The sequence below is a fragment of the Coloeus monedula genome, assembly GCF_965178545.1.
Source record: "Coloeus monedula genome assembly, chromosome: 10".
Lineage (NCBI taxonomy): Eukaryota > Metazoa > Chordata > Aves > Passeriformes > Corvidae > Coloeus > Coloeus monedula.
This window is the reverse complement of record NC_138790.1, coordinates 5568025-5581927: the sequence shown is the minus strand read 5'-3', so window position 1 is coordinate 5581927 and position 13903 is coordinate 5568025.

The window sequence follows — 13903 nt, the reverse complement described above, 5'->3', positions numbered from 1 at the left end:
TGAGAGCACTTGGGGAGATGCACTTTTGAGCATTTCTTCTGATCTGCTGAGCATTTTGGTGTGATATGGAGAAGAAATTTGAGACTCTTCCAGGTGGCTGAAGGCTGTTCGTTGAAGGAGACAGCAACCATGTAAATTATAGCTATAGTCCTGTCCAGCTTTTGGATCGAATGCACTTGCATGGGATGAGCCGGGGAGCAAAGGGGCTGCTCTGCTGCAGCAGAATGCTGAACAGCTGGAACTAGACCATGTTGAGAAAATGGTCAGGTATTGCCCGTCACCTAAGCTGTTCTACTGCTCAGGAATATTTTGTAGATGACAATATTCAGGAGTAAATCGAGCCCACACAGGAGCATAGCCATGCACATGCTTTTGTTTTCCAGCCTGTCTGTGCTTTGGGTACTAATGTGTCCAACAGCACAGGAAAGGGCAGGTAGGGCAGATGCTGTTTCATCTGGCTCCAGCACTATACGATGTGTTATCTCAATGATGTCATACACAGCAGTCCATGTAGGCAGTGTGGTTTAAATACAAGCTGGAGCCATGAAGCTTGAGTTTCCTCTCACATACATTGGCTCCATGCTAGCATTGCTTCATCATTTTCAGTGCAAATTCACACTGGTTTAGATCAGCAGCAATGAGATCAGAGAACAATTATCTTCACCAGATGCATACAGTCTCCTTTCTCCTGGATGTGTGTCAGGCAGCAAGCATTTGCCCTGAGCCTCTGAAAATTCCTGTTTCCCAAAGTGGAATATGGTGGCCAAGGCAGGTGCAGAGCAGAGGGCCAAAGCAGACACTTGGAGGGGTCCATTCCCCTTCAGGGAGGCAGATATGGGGACAAATGGAATTAAACTTGCTGCTCCACAATGGCAAAGAAGGAGTCCTGCACAATAAAGCCCCTTGTGAGCTGCTGTCAGTGACCATCAGCCCCAGGAAAGAGCTGCATTTTTACCTTCTGCAAGATTTCACCTTGTGTTGCTGCAGAGCCCCTGTGGCTGCCAGGTACCCCCTGCTCTGAGGACACTTTTAAAAGGTCACAGCTGGGCCTTTCTCTTCACCTGCCTTTCCATAATGTGGTGGCTGTCCAGGACATCCTTACTGGGCTCACCATGCCCAACATTTGCTCCCACTGAATTCAAGCTGGTGGTGAAATATTTTCCCTTTCCACTTTCAGGCAAAAGGCTGGCTGTGACCCAGTTCCCTGTCTGGGAAATGGGGATAGAAAGCACTCTGTTTGTTGGTATGGAGAGAAAATAGCCTTTGAAGCTGGAGCTGTGTTTTAAAGTCTTTCTGGCTGTAATTGACACAGCAGGGTCCAGGCCTTGACTGCAATAATTCTCCCCAATCAAATTCAGAGGCTGCATAAATGCAATTTAATAATTAAGCCATGATTTTGGCTCCATTGACACAGCAAGAAAATCGAGATGCCCAACAGATTGTTTGAAACCTGTTAATTTTGCATAATCTCAAAGTGACACATTTTTCTGTACAGGTATCTCAGGAATACATGTTTTTGCAAGAACATGGCTCAGCATTTCTGTCCCCTGCTACGTTAATCACAACCAACTGGTATCTGAATAATAAAGCAAATTCCCCACAGGATAAAGCTGACATATGAGAGTTTGAATTCGGCTGACCTGGAAATATCTCAGTCATGGATTCTGACAAGCTGCATTGTCAGAATAAGGCAGAGATAATTGTGGCTCGAACTAAAGGGCAAGGAGGACAAGCAACCATAAGATGGTGAGCATGAAAATAAATAGCCCTCTGTTACAAGAACAGCCCCATTGAGGGATGCTGATTTTAAACAGGAGAAAGAAACCACTCTAGGATGACCCTGGTTATGTGTTAGTTCTCCTCTTCTCATGACCCCCAGAGCTGCTCTCTGGGAAGCCTCCTGCTCCCTGATCCCCCCCCCCCCCCCCCCCCCCAAGCTGGGGCTGGAGAAGTCCCAAGGGCAGCCCTTTGCTGCCCTGAGCAGAACAACCCCCCTGGCACATCCCTCCAGGTCTGCCTCTGGCACTGGCAGTGAGCTTCGGAGCACACATGGCTGGGCACCACTGGAGCGAGTCGGAAGCACAGAGCTGGGGGCTCTGTCCAGCTCCAGTGCACTGGGGTGCCAGGACACTGACACTCCCCTGCTCCTCCACAGCACCGTACAACTGACAGTGGAGTTTATTTTGGTGATCCTGCCTTGCCTGCTTCCCCCCGAGCAGGCTGAGAACAGAGGCTGTCACCCCTGGATTATGCTGAGCCATGGATCTGCTCAAAAGTGTGGACTACCCCCTCCCCCAGTCCTTGCTTTGGGATTGTTACTATCTTTGTTTTCATTTATTAAGTCCTCATTAAGACACTGACTGAGTGCAGGTGTGGCTTCAGGTGCAGCTGCTTAAGGTGTCTCCATTCCCACTGATGGCCTCCCCAGGGCTGCTGGGAACACCAGCCCTTAAAACCAAGGGTAGGACAAAAGGGTTTGTTTCTGCTCCTGGTTTCTGCTCTTGGGGCTTCCACTGTGCTGGGTGAGTACTCAGGAGGGGGTTTCCTGAAAGAGAAAGCCTTTGATCCCTGAAGGGCTAGAAGCTTAAACTCTTCCTGTCTTATGGCTTTGATCCCTGTCTATCTGTGATATAAATGGGTATCTTCCACATGCTGATGTTAGTGGAACAAGCAGAATGAAAGGAGGAATCTGTCTGTTGTGTGGGAGTGCTTTAAGGAAAGAATATTTCTGGGTGTTTCAGAGTTTTTTGTTGAGTCTTTTGTTTTAAAAACCAACCAAACAAAAAAGAAGATAATTGAATATTGCTGCTACTTGTGGGAACTTCTGCCCTCACTTTGCAGAAGGGATATTCTGAGAAACTAGTGAGACTATTCATTAATTATTGTATGATTAACCTAAAGAGGTGGTTCCCTTCAATGCTTTCAGGGCAGCTGGCTTCAGTTCTTGCTGGAGAAAGCTGCCTGAGGGGAACTGGAGCTGGGGAGGTTAGGAGAGGCTGAAATGAGCACTTAGCATAGGTGTGTGTGTAAACTTGCAGTCCTGGGAAAGTGGGGGGGTTTTAGCCAGGTGGTCATAGCAGACTGTTCCCTAGAGTTAACTGACTGGCATTTTCAATTTAAAATTCCGTGATTAAGTTAATTGATGAAAGCTTTTGATTGTGGAAATTTATTTCCTCTAAGAGATTGACAAAGTAGTCATTTTAAGGTCATTTGCCTTCAGTTAGAGGCAAAATAGAAGTATAAGGGTAAATTCATGGATGGAGAAGGGAAGATGAGAGTGCAGAAACCTTAACTAGGCACTAGACCTTTTTACAGAAAAACACTTTTGTGGCTAAGTTATGTTCATTGTAAACTGTGTCCTAAAATGATTTCAGTGTATTTTGTAGGTCTAAGGGTAGCAAGTACATGCATGTTTACTGTTGCCTACAGAACTAAGTTGTGTTGGTCCAGTGGACACTGGAATGTAAAGGGAGACATCTGTGTAGCTGTGGGCTCCCCCACGTGAACACTCAGGGCTGCTCTTTAGGAGGGTCAGTGACTCTGGGCCCTCTCTAAAGAACTACATCTGAGTCTGGGCAAAGGCACTATTGATTTAAGCACCTTGAATGAAAGACAAGGGGTGTGTTTGCAATTAACTTGTAAGAATTTTTACAGTTGATGACTTTCAATGCTTGACACCTTTTTGTTTAGACATATGAGAGTTAATATAAACCTCATGTACCACCTACTTGCATTCCAGACTGGCTTGATTTCCAGGGTGTGAAAGGGCTCCCTTAGAAGTCATTAAGCTGAGGGACCTAAGTATGGAGACAAATATTTTTTGGTGGGGACTAATGGAGTGACTCTTATTGCAGAAGTCTGCAATAAAAATATGGGAGGTCTGGCATTTTGTGTTCCTAGAATTTGGCAGGCACTCTCCTTCCAATATTTTAACCCTTCATCGAGGTGCGGCCTCTGCAGCTTTCCCATGCTTAATGGATGTTCTCTAATAAGTGTCTCTGGCTGTGCTCATCAAGGCTGGTAGTCCTGAAGCACATGGTGGGGGCTGGTCTCTGAGAAGGAGCAAATCCCCTCTGCTGGGGTCTCTGAGATGGCACCCTCTGCCAGGGGAGGGCCACAGCACTGCTGCTGGGGTTGGTGGCAGCTCGTACTCCCCACCCCTCAGCATGGGTGTTCTGTTTGCCCTTTCACCACAAGGTGTGGCTTTCCTATTTCTTTCATTTTTATTCTTCCCTGGATTTCTCTTTGAGAGTGGTATGGTGTGCTGAGGGGAGGGAGGGCCAGATTAAAGGCCAGCTGGATGTTACTTGAAGACAATTCAAATGTTTAAGTTTTCTCAAGTTCTGGTAATTTCTCAGTAATTTCTCCTTGAGGAGCATCTGACTGTGCTTGTAGGAGCCTGGGGGCTGCCATGTTCCCCTCAGTCCCTTGGACCTTCTCAGGCCTTGGGCTTGGAGAGAGCTTCCCAGGCTGAACTGTGTTGGAATGCACTGAGGCTTTATTCATGTTCTGGTGTTATTACCTATATTCTGACATAGAGGGATGGGACTTTGAAGATGCTTTTTTGAACTCTGTATTTCAGATCTTTGTTTGGGGATCAGCTGGCCAAGCAGGGCAGTGAGGCTTCTCTCCCACACACCCCAGCGTAGCTCAGCTGAGCAGACTGAGGAGCCCAGCCATGCTGCTGCTTTGTAGCCCACTGTATTCCCAAACTGGCATTTCTCAGGGAAACTGGGATATGAGCAAAGGCAGCTGTTCTGGCCTAAGGAAAGGTGCAGGAGTGATCAGTGTGACTGGGGGACCAAGGGCTAGGGACTGACTGTCTTTGCCCCTGTTCCATTCCAGCCTGTTCAGCTGATAAAGCACATTGGTCTCAGGAAAGAAAGAAGGACCTGGCAAGGGGCTAGTTAATGCAAAAAGCACCGATGACTGAGCCTGGAATATAAAACACAAGTTAGAAATGGAAAACTTCCCCAAAGCTTGTCCTGTGTACAGTTCCCCATTGCATCATTCTTTCTCTCATCTCTGGCACAGACCCCTTGGGAGCAGGGCTGTTTTCCCTGGAGCCACCCTGGCAGGGCAAGGTGGTCTTGGGGGCCAAGGCTGTAATGGCTGGGCCTGAGAGTAAGGTGGGTTTGGAGAGAGAAATGCTGCTAAAGCAACTGAGTGAGCTCATGATGAGGTGGCTGTAATGTTTTAAGGTCCTGTGTTCACTGTCTACCATCTTCTGTTTGTACAGCACTTGCCTAGAGGGTCCCCAGGCTGAACACCTGGAGGTGATGGTGATACCAGGAATCACAGTCCAGCCTGGACTGGAAAACGTGAGCAGCAGCTTTGGGCCTGTGTCCTGTGTGCTCACACAGGGCTTTGGAGGAGGAGGTGCAGATAAATACTGGGCATAAACATATGTTGGAGTATTTTTCTCAAGTTTGAGTGGAAGCTGGTTAAGTTAGGGAACAAGAACTCCTCTTTCAAAACTTCCTTTGCAGCTTCCCCAGCTCTGTGTAACCTGGGGCTGCAGTGGTCTTATGTGATTGTTATTATCATATTATTGTCAGCACCTGAACTTAGAGCAGCTTTGATCGTGACAGCAAGCTCAGTTAGTTAATCATGGGTTCCTTGCTAACCCTGAATTCTGTATGTCTCCTCATGACTTTTTATTCATGAGCACATGTGAAGACTATTTTGTGCTAGTGATTGGGACAGAGTCCTTTTATCAACAACTACATGAGAGTGCTCTTGAAAATTCTGACTTGAAGTTTTGCTTGTGATTACTTGTGTTAGTTGTGGGTATAAGACAGAAAATGTGTAGCTGGGGAGCTAATGTGTAATCAATGTTCATATAATTAATACTGAAGGGACTAATAAGTAGGCCAGTTCTAAAATTCTGCTAGTTTAAAAGTAAAGAATTGGAGATACATGTTTGTGTGTTAAACTGACTTCTGTTTATAGACAGGAGGCAAAGGCACTTTGGTGTAAATACTGAAGTTGTCTCTGTGAGCTGCTCTTGTGCTGTCTTGACCAGGATTGTGCAGGATACCAGTCCTGCACAAATATACAGTGAAACTGCAATGCTCTTTATAGTAAACTTCTGTACAGGCTTTCAACCAGAGAATGATTCTGTCTGGGGCAACGTGTGTATTATCTGTTTTGAAATCTATCACTTGCAGCTACATGTCCTAGTAATAGTTAGCTAGTTCAGGGGGTTAACTCCCAATTCCAGGATAAATTATCCACTGCTCTTTAAGATAAATTCAGAGAGAAATGTCTGGATCTTGGGGACTTTATTTGCATTATTCATTGGTTGAGGAGAAGTTCTAAAATAATTGAAGGGCTTTTTACTAATCAGAAGTGTTTCAGTTTCCTTTTTATAAGGCTAGGAAGCTTGCAATCCAAATTAAACTGTCTGTTCCTCTGGGAAGCAGGAAGCTTGTTTCCCCAAACATGTTACTCTCAGGAAATCTATACCGAGAGAAAAAAGTTATTCTGTCAATACCTTGTGCTCCTCTGCTATAAAATTACATTTTCAAGTGTATGATTTAACTCATTTCCACACAGGGCTGAAAATAGGTTCTGAAATACCCTGAGTGTCACGATCTAGGCAGGATTTACCAGGCTGTGTGGCTGTTGGTGCCAGGAGAGGGCACCAGACATCAATGACAGCGCCTGTGTCCTGCTCTGTCACCGCAGAGGCAGCCGCCCCTCCTGGTACCTCTGCAGGGAAGGAATAAGCTTCCCTGGGACGGCGGCTTTTTGTGCAGTGACTCTGCCTGTGTCCAGTGTTTGTGGTTGTGCAGTATGTTAAACTGCCACACCTGGGGTTTGGGCAATCGGTTCTTGTATGGGTTTTGGGAATGGGTATTTGTGTATGAAGGAATGAGCCAACTCTGAGACTTTCCAAGCAATGTAAAGGAATTGCGAGCTGAGCTCTGCCTGCTGAGGGGACCCGTGTCCTGTAGAGCCCCGTGGAAATGCCAGGCTGGGACACAGCTGTGCATGAGTGTGGTGCTGTGCACCTGAATCCTCCTCCCTGGACAGAGCCAGCACCTGGGCAGGAGTCCCCCGGGAGCAGAGAAAGGTGACCCAAGATGAATCCCCAGAGTCTGGCCTGGGGAGATATCCCTGCCAGTGGCAGTGCTCTCCCACCTTCCTCTCCCTCCTCTATCCCGAGGCTGCCCTTTGTCTGTTGCTTTGCCCTGTTAAAGTGCATGGGAGCTTGGTGGACTTCGGCTGTAATCCAGTCAATGACTTTTTGAATAAAATAGAGTATCTCTTTAGAACCATATGAATAATTTAACTGTAATTCTGATCCTCTATTAATGGAAAATAAATGCCTACAGAGACATGTCACAGTGGAGCCTTAATTACTGTACCTAGAGAATACTTACAGCTGACTTTTCTCCCCACCTATATAGAAACACATTAACAATATTTAGGCTGAAATACAGAATTTGACTGCCCCTCGTTTCCTCTAATTCTTTGGAATGAACTATTAGCTCCTATTATTGGCTACACTTCCACTCTTCAGAAGCATTAACTAACTGTATCAGGATTTCATAACATGGTACTCATCCATTTTCTAATTTACTCTGATCCTGTGCTTTATGGATTCTTTGACTCTCTTGACTTCACTGGGAATTGAGGATAGCCAGCTCTTCAAAGAGTTGGCCTCACAGTTAATTTGCATGCTGAAATTGGCATTTATATTAAATTACAAAAAAGGCTGTCTTGGTGAGACCTGTAGAAGAAGTTCCTGCACCATGAACCGGGCTTTGAACCAGCTGCAGGACTGAGATCTGATTTTGGGAGCTGATGTAAAAACATGTAAAAATACATTTATGTAGACACTCTTATTCAGAGCTTTCAAATTGTAAAACTGGTTGCCAACTGCCAAAATTTCCTTTTGGACATGTTTTTCTATTTCTAAATATTTACTTTGAAATCCTATTCTAACCATTACCCTCTTCATGACTTTGGGTGCAACCTGTGTCTTAGCTGCTTGTTTTGCTTCCTGCATAGCCCCTTCCAGACAGGTGTCACAGAGGTGGTCTGAGTATTCCAGAACCTTCCAGAAACTGGTTAGTCATTCCCTTGGGGATGGACAAGGTCATTGACTGCCTGAATAAAACTTCCACCATATTAAACCAAGTCTAGGGAGCAGCCCAGCAGAAGCTGATGAAGGGTGGCTTGAAAATATACTTTTCCTCTCTCTGTTCTTGAGCAGGTGTGGAAATGTGAGTACAGATGCTGGGAGAAAACCCTCTTTGAGCACCTGAAGCTGGGCTGAGACCAGCTGCTGACCAGGCAGGAGCCTCCTGTGCCTGCAAACCTTGACTTTCATGTCCTCAGAGTAAGACTGTCTTTTGCAGTATTTTTGACCCTTTCAAGTAGGGGCACAATATCTATGAATGCCTTTCTGTAAAGGTTTTTGTACCAGAAGGATTATTTTCATAATCTTTGCTTTGCTTTTGTCCAAATTAGGTGACGGAGTTTCAAGTTGTCAGATAATTATTCCCAAAACTAGGAGTATGTATCAGGCTTAATTTTTATTCTTGAAAGCACCAAGCAACTGAAAGGAAAATTCCACCCCACAAACTCTGTTTCTGCTAGCTTGGGAGCCAAAAGCAATGATACCATTGCCCCAACCCTTGCTGTGAGCATCCTTTTCAGTCTAAAACAGAGGACTGTGCATTTGCCCTCCCATCCTGATATATTAAAGCTGTCTCTGTTTTCTGTCCTTAAACTAACAGGTACTCCCTGACAGCTTCCCTGTCTTCTCCCCTCCCCAGCCACTTCTGTGGTCTGGAATTTGTGCAGCAGCTTCAGCTAGCAAAGGCTGAGCAACAGCACTTGCCATGAGTCTTCTTGCATGGAGCTAATAAAATATTCTTGGCCACAAGTTGTATGAAATACTGCACAGCACCTGCAGAAGGGAATTAAGTTACCCCTCCTGAATTGTGGTTCTTCAATTAATCTTTACACTGGGCACATACATCAATAGCACATAGTTCATACAGGGTGACAACAATGCTAAGAAATGATAAGAAAATTGGGACTGAAGCTGGACTGAATTTTTATAAAGAGGCATAAAGCCAGGCATGAATATTTACTTGTTTCCTTTTGTATTGTACCTGACCTTGGCCCAAGTTTTGAAAGTCTCCATGAGACCTGAGATTGTCTTGTCAAACCCAAACCTCAGCTTTTGCTGAAGAGTTTGAGAAGGACTTTTGTTCCCTGTCACCTGTCTCAATTTTCTGAAACAACTGCTGGTTTCTTTCATAATATTTTCCTGGCTTTTGTTAGCCACAAGATCCTGAAGGCATCAAATGCTAATTCTGTTTCTGGCCCCAGTTTTCATCTTCAGGCTGCAGGGCTAAAGTACTGTAGGAGGTGCAAATGTGTGGTACTGCAGGTTCTGGGGGTCTTGGCTGAGTGTAAAACCAGTGTCAGGGAAGAACTGTGGCATTTAATGTTGATAGATACAAGACTGAAAAGGATGTCTGTGTTTAGCAAAGGCTTTGCACTCCCTGCTTAGAGTGCCAAAATTAAGAATCTTTGATTCACCTGTCTGTTTTCCTTACTGCAAGTGCTGGGCAAGAGCCCCTTCTACCCACTAAGGGTAAGGATGAAAACTGGTGATGCTATTGCAAAGGGACATTCACCCCTGGGGTGACACCCTGAGACATCCTGAAAGAAGCAGCCTCTCTCGTAAGTGTAAGGGCTTTCCTCGATTTTGCTGCCCAGCCCACGAGCTGCTGAAGGACTGGTGCACAGCTTTATCTGGGTCTGCTGTGCTGAGTAAGCTTTGTCTTGACTTTTGGACAGGTTTTAACCTGAAATACTCCAGGTGATTGCCTTATGCAAACTGCCACTTCAGGGTGATAATGGGAATATGCCAAGGAGCTGGGAGGAAGGTAATCAGCAGAGTGCCTTCCCTGTGTGTTTCCAGATTATTTAGGATCACCTCTACTGCTGTTTTAGAGGGCACAGGTTTAGGAGGAGTTCATTACCCATCCCTTAACCTTCCTGCACCAGCAAAGCCTGGTGTTATGAGGAGAGAGCTCGGCAGTTTCTTGCAGGTTAACAGCCAAGCACAAGGGACAAGGGCAGCGCTTGTTCTTACAGGTACCAAATCAAAATAGATGCAAGCCGAACTCCAAGGACTGATGTTCCAGTCCCAGTGCAGCTGGCTGCAGCCTTAGCATGAAATCATGTTGTGCCTTCTGCATGTTAGTTTTTGAAGAATATGTGTAACTCATTGGGGTTTGTCTATCCTTTAAATAAACTTTCTGTGCTTTCAGGGTGTGTGGCAGAATTCATTCCTCATTGACTTCATGAAAGCCTCATTGTTAAAATGGCCATATGTTGTCTGATTATCCAGACTACCTATGTAACTCCCACATGTTTTCTTCCAGCCTGGTTGCTTATTACTCTTCCCTCTGGGTAATAATGCCACCTTAATGCCCATATTAATCTTTTTTCCTCTGCAACTGTCACTGTTCCTATTCTCACTTTTTTTCATGTGAAGTGCCCCATTAAGTCCTTCCTTTCACCATCAAAATCCTTTCTCAAACACTTGGGTTTTTTGCCAGTAATGCTGAATCCATGTTACCTCTTTATGCACAGGTGCAGGTGTGAGGGCATGGGTGTCAAACCATGACAGTGTCATTGAGAAGCACGAGAACTGCCTCTCTTGCTCTTGGCTGTCCACAGCAGGGCTGTTCCTAGGGCTGCATTCCCACTAGAGGCTTCCTCTCAGTGTGCCTGCTTCATGTCCAGCAAAAGCTCTATTCCTTTGTCTGATGTGCTGTGGCACTGCTGCTGTGCTCCCCAGAACAACAACAGCCCTGGGAGAGGAGAGAGGGTCACTGATTTCAGTGGCTGGGTCACTGGGGTGCGGGTGGTGCAGAGCAAGAGCACTTGTGTTGCATGGTTTGGTGTCAAAGTCTCTTGTTTTGACACCAGGAGATTGTCAAAGCCTCCAGTTTCAAACAGAGTGAGGAAAAGGTGGGGAATGGCTGCTAAAAGAGAAATGTGCAAAGCTGGTGGTTGATATATCTCATGATGCTTCATGGGCACCTGAGAATGTTATCTTTATTGCAAGCTCCCCAGGGGAAGCTGTGACTGAGCTAAATCAGCATCCCTGAAGGCTGTCCTGGTTGACTAGTGCCCGAGTTTTGCCTTGTCGGTACATGATTGCCACTGACCCAGTGCTGCTGTGTGCTAGGAGGGCTCTTCCCTGTCTGTTAGTGCAGGGTGAGTTACTGGGGAGCCACAGCCCAGGAACAGCTGCCTGAAGGCAGGGTCATGGTGATGGGCAGCTGGGGCTATTTTCAGATAAATATTGTTTGCACTGTCACTTTTGTCCTTGCAGCCTGACTGAGAAGCCAATTTTTCTGCAGTTGGTTGGAAATCACATTGCATCAAACAAATAAATGTTCTGGCTGTGCTTATTGCTATCCTGAGGGGAGGAAAGTCAATTAGGCAGTACTAAAATAAATGTGGAATACTTTGACCAATCTGGCATGAAACAAGAGCTACCCAAGGTATGTCTGAGTGTGCCTCACGAGCGATGTTAGAACACGTAGCACTGGAGGCATCGGCATTTGAGGTGGGGATGGACAGGCTGACACTGAAGTCTGTGCTCATCCAAAGGCAGATTCCAGGTCCAGCACAGGGCAGGCTGCTTTGCCAGTCCAGCTCAGAAGGCAGGCCTGCAGCATGCATGCAGGCTGTCTGCAGGCTTGCTGTAAGAGTATTTTAAGTATGTTGCCCTTGGTTTTAGTTTCATGGATAATTTTAGAAAGCATATGCCTGGGTCTCTAATTTCCAAATTACTGCTGCTGTTCCATGTGTCAGATGGTATCTGTTCTTTTGTGACAAAATTTTCTCATCATCACCAGTGACACTCAATACTTTTGCTCCAATGTTGCTACTTTTAGTTCCTGGGAAAGCTGCAGAGCTTGCTATGCTGACTGATGTGCCCATGGGGAGGCAGTGGGAGCAGAGGCACTTTTGTGTCACCTTTTTGTCACTTTTTTGCCTGTTTTGTTATTTAATATCTGTACTTCAGCACAGGATACTTAAGGTGTGGTGGAAACACCAAAAGTGTTGAATTTAAAGTTTGCAAGTGTATTTTTAGATGTGTGGTGGACAAATGCAACCCGACATATTGGTGTCCTTTAGTTGCTCATAATCTGTGTGCAGATGTTAATTTGAGTTCATCTGTCTCCCTTTCAGCCCCACTTGCATCTTAGTGCTGACACCACCTCTGTTTCCATAGCAACTGGAACATCTGTGTGTGTGTACAGCCCAGCTGCACCCAGGTGACAGTTTGGGCCCCTGGGATGCCCTGTCAGGCAGCAGTGGGCCTGCTGGGAAGCACTGCTTCCACTTGTTCATGCTGCAGGGGTTTAAAGATTATCTGCACAGTCAGGGATGGAGCTGCACCTTCAGGTAGTCTGTTGCCCCTTCTTCTAAACCTCATCAGACTGTAAGTACAGTGGACTAAAACTTTCCAGTTTGCATATCTGCATCAAGCCAGATGTTTTTGGGAAGCTTCAGCAACAATGGCACCTGTATTTATATACTGTTCATTTTATAAACTTTTCTTTATAAAGGTTTAAGACTACTGGGCTGCAGACTAAGCTTTCCAGTACAGAATGCTTTGGTTTAACGGCATAGCCTCTGCCATCCCATCTTCTGGGGAAGACCAATCCAAACCCGACCAAGGGAGAGGTCTTAACATGCTTTCCAGTCTTGCAGACTGAAATGATTTGGTTTGGTAGCTGCCTCCCAGTTCATCCTGACAATGCCTGAGCTCGGCTCCTAGGGTGCATAGCCATTTCCCCAGAAATGTGCTTTTCCACATCCTTTTCTGTGGCCACATGACACCCAGGAACTAGAGGATGACTGTGGCTGGTCTGCAGAAAGGATAAAAGCTAAATGGAGAGATGGGAAAAGAAAACTAGGAGTGAAGAGTCTCAAAAGTTGGATATGGAAGAGTAGTTAACTTTAAAACAGTTGTGAAACCACACAAAACCAGGTGAAGTGGTGAGATCTCAGAGGGAGCAGGCAGTGTGTGCTGTGGTGGGATAAAGGTTGCCTCGTGAACCTTTGTTGCCCCTTGAGTGCAGGATTAGGGGATGCCATTTCCAGCAGAGTGCTCACCCCTTCCCTGGCTGTGCCCAGGGAGTGACTGGTCCTTCTGCTCCCTGAGCCTCTGAGTGGGCACAAGGTAAGGGGAGTTCAGGGGAAGCTGAGAACTGCAGGGAGAAGAGGTAAGTTATATGTAAGGGGAGTTGGAGCCTTGCCTTTCAAATGTGCTTATCTGTGCCCACCCTGGGAGGGAGTCAGCACCATCTGCTATTTTTATGTCCATTATTTCTCAGTCAGTTTTGCTCAGTGCCCGGAGTCCTGGGCTTCCCCTTAAGCCAGTTTTGACTACGTATTGTTCTGTGTCAAGAACCAAATACCATGTCAGGAGTTCTGAAAGCTGCCGTTAGCTGGCTGAGATGAAGGTCTGGAGTGCATTATCTTAGGCGCAGAGTCTGTTTTGTATGCACAGTAAAAGCACCTCATCTCCCTGTTTTATTGTGAAAATAATTTGTTTGAAGTGCTTGGATGCAAGAGCTGAGCACTGGAAGAAGCCATAAAGAAATAGTTTTTCTTTAGTGCATGCTCTGAGCAGTGTGCAGTAAAGAGGAGCATAAGGGTAAGTACCAGTCACAGGAGATGAAATGTAATATTGCCATTTTTTTTGTCTTGAATAAGATGGGGAACTTCTGGAGAAAAATAAGATGTGATCACGTAATTAGACTGTATCATCATACAGGCTTTTCAGGAAGCAACACAAAAGCTTAGCAGATCTCTGAACTATTGAACACCTGCTTTGCAACCTTGC